Here is a 2,584-nt window from a genome sequence, read left to right as displayed (position 1 = left end):
GTGTGTGTGTTTTTTTTGTGTGGTTTTTGAGTTGATTTCACTCCTTTTGCATGAAGTGGAAATTTATCTGGGTCTCTCTGGTACTTATGGTACTTTATATAACTTATACAGCCTCTGATATAAAGTGACATCTGCTTGTTTATGTTATTCTAAGCCTGTGTGACAGGCAAAGGTACTGGATCTGGGTTTTAAATTAAGTTTAAAAAATTGTTTTATTTAAGTTTATACTGTTTATTTAAGTCAGTTTGTCGCAATGTAACACTACCATTCTTTCCCCGCACCACTACGTCACAGCCATAGCAGACCTCAAGTCTGAGCCAGTTCCTTTTTTAATGGCTGGTGTTAGACTGCCACCTAGTGGATGATATAGACATGACCAAGAAATGCTTTGATTTACAATTAAGTGGCATGTTCAGTAGGTACTTCATATTGTTATGGATCACAGGTTCCCAACCGTGGACCTGGACAACTCCTTTCATGCATGTTTGAGTGTTTTCCCTGTTCTAACACACCCATTTCAGCATATTAGTTGAAGTGGGTGTGTTAAAGAAGAGAAAACAAAGTTGGACAGGGGGCTCTCCAGAACCACAGCTGGAAACCTGTGGAGCAGGTGTTAAATAAAAGTATGTGATTTCTATGAGTCCTCATTTAACCAATTGTATAGTTACTATATGTATGTAAATATATGTTGTACTATATCTATGTAGAGCATTTGAATCAGATCTAGTGTACAAAGATGAGGGGGTCATACTTACAGTAATTACTGCACTTTGTCTATCTCAAATAATATTTTACTTTGAGATTTGCTGTCAAAACTGGAATTTTACTGTATGGGTGGTTCATGTCATGTCTGTGTTCCTCACTTGGGTTACTGTATTTCTTAAGAGGTGTGTGTGTGTGTGTGTGTGTGTGTGTGTGTTTGTTTGCAAATGTGAATTGCCAAGTGAGTTGCACTTGTGTGCATCAAACTACTGAAGTCCAGCGATGCTCCTTCTCCATGATCTGACGCGGTACTGATACAGAGTCGAGGTCTGTTGGATGTTCCAATCTTTCCTTTTCCATAAACTAGTTTAAACACTGTTTACAATCAAACCTTCCAACACTAAGAAGTTTATTTATTAACTTGATATCTTTTATTTTTGTTAGTAATAGATTTGACTTTTGACTGCTCTGTAGAATGTTGCTGTTAAGAAATTAACTGCTATTAGTGCATATTTCTCATGCACTATTAATATGTGTAGTTTGTATTTGTATATGTAGGTCCTAAAACACTAAATCAGTAGATTTGTGATTTTTACTTGAACACAATACAACCATTGATAGTCTGTGTGGCAGGCAGATCACTGAACAATTGGGCATTAGTACTGTTCAAAGCATTGTAGTGTTTGTCTGTTGTTGTTTTTATTTGATTTTACATGCCTTGATTCAATAAAAATCCCATCCCTTGCATTGTTTTTTTTTTTTTTTGCTTTTTTTTTTGCTTTTTTTTTGTGCTTTTTCATGTTTTCAGTGCTTGCATATTAATAAAGAGAGATGACCTGATTTTCATCAACAGTGTATCACTTCTTGAAAGACGCTATTAGCAGACCTTGTGTAATAAAATGGCCTGATTATTGTTAATACACAGATTAGTATTGAAATATTTTGCACATTTAGGTCAAAAATGTCAACTTCATTACTTACAGTGCAGTAACAAAGTATTTACCCCCATCCTGATTTCTTTTGTTTTTGCGTATATCTCATACTAAACAGTTTTAGATCTTCAAACAAAATACAACATAGAACAAAGGCAACCTGAGTAAACACAGAATACTGTATTTATTTATTTATTTATTTATTTATTTATTGAAGAAAAAAAAACAAAAAAGTTATCCAACACATATCAACAATCTGAAAAACGAATTGCCCCCTTAAATTTAAAATCTGGTTGTGCCACCTTTAGCAGCAATAATTGCAACCAAACTCTTCCAATAACTAGAGACCAGTCTTTCACTTACGTCTAGGACTAGAACTTACTCCTATGATTTGGATCATTGTCTTGCTGCATAACCCAGTTGCACTTGAGTTTCAATTTTTACGGATTGAAGAGCGGACATTCTCCTTTCGGATTTTCTTGTAGAGAGCAGAATTCATGTTTCTCTCAATGATTGCAAGTTGTCCAGGCCCTGAAGCATCAAAGCATCCCCACACCATCACACTTCCACCACCATGCCCTACCGTAGGTATGATGTTCTTTTTGTGGAATTCTGTGTTTCTCTGTGTGTTACTGGGTAAGACCTTTTAACCAACTTCATGCTGTTGAAAAAGTTCAGGCTGCCTTTGTTTTATCTTAGATTTTGTTTTAATTTCTGAAACAATTTTGTAGGAGATGTACACAAAGACAAAAGAACTAGAACTTTTTCACACCACTGTATATATGAGCACTGAGTTTTTATTTTCTTATTTAACTTATTCTTATTTCTTATTTTTTATTTCATATTTACTCAAGTAAATACTTGAAAATACACCCAGGACAGGAATAATAATACTTTCAGTATATTAATTTACATGCTACAGACAAATGTCTCATAAACTCTTGTGCTCA

This window comes from Ictalurus furcatus, chromosome 24 (assembly GCF_023375685.1).
Source record: "Ictalurus furcatus strain D&B chromosome 24, Billie_1.0, whole genome shotgun sequence".
NCBI classification, from domain to species: domain Eukaryota; kingdom Metazoa; phylum Chordata; class Actinopteri; order Siluriformes; family Ictaluridae; genus Ictalurus; species Ictalurus furcatus.
This window is presented reverse-complemented; position numbering follows the sequence as displayed.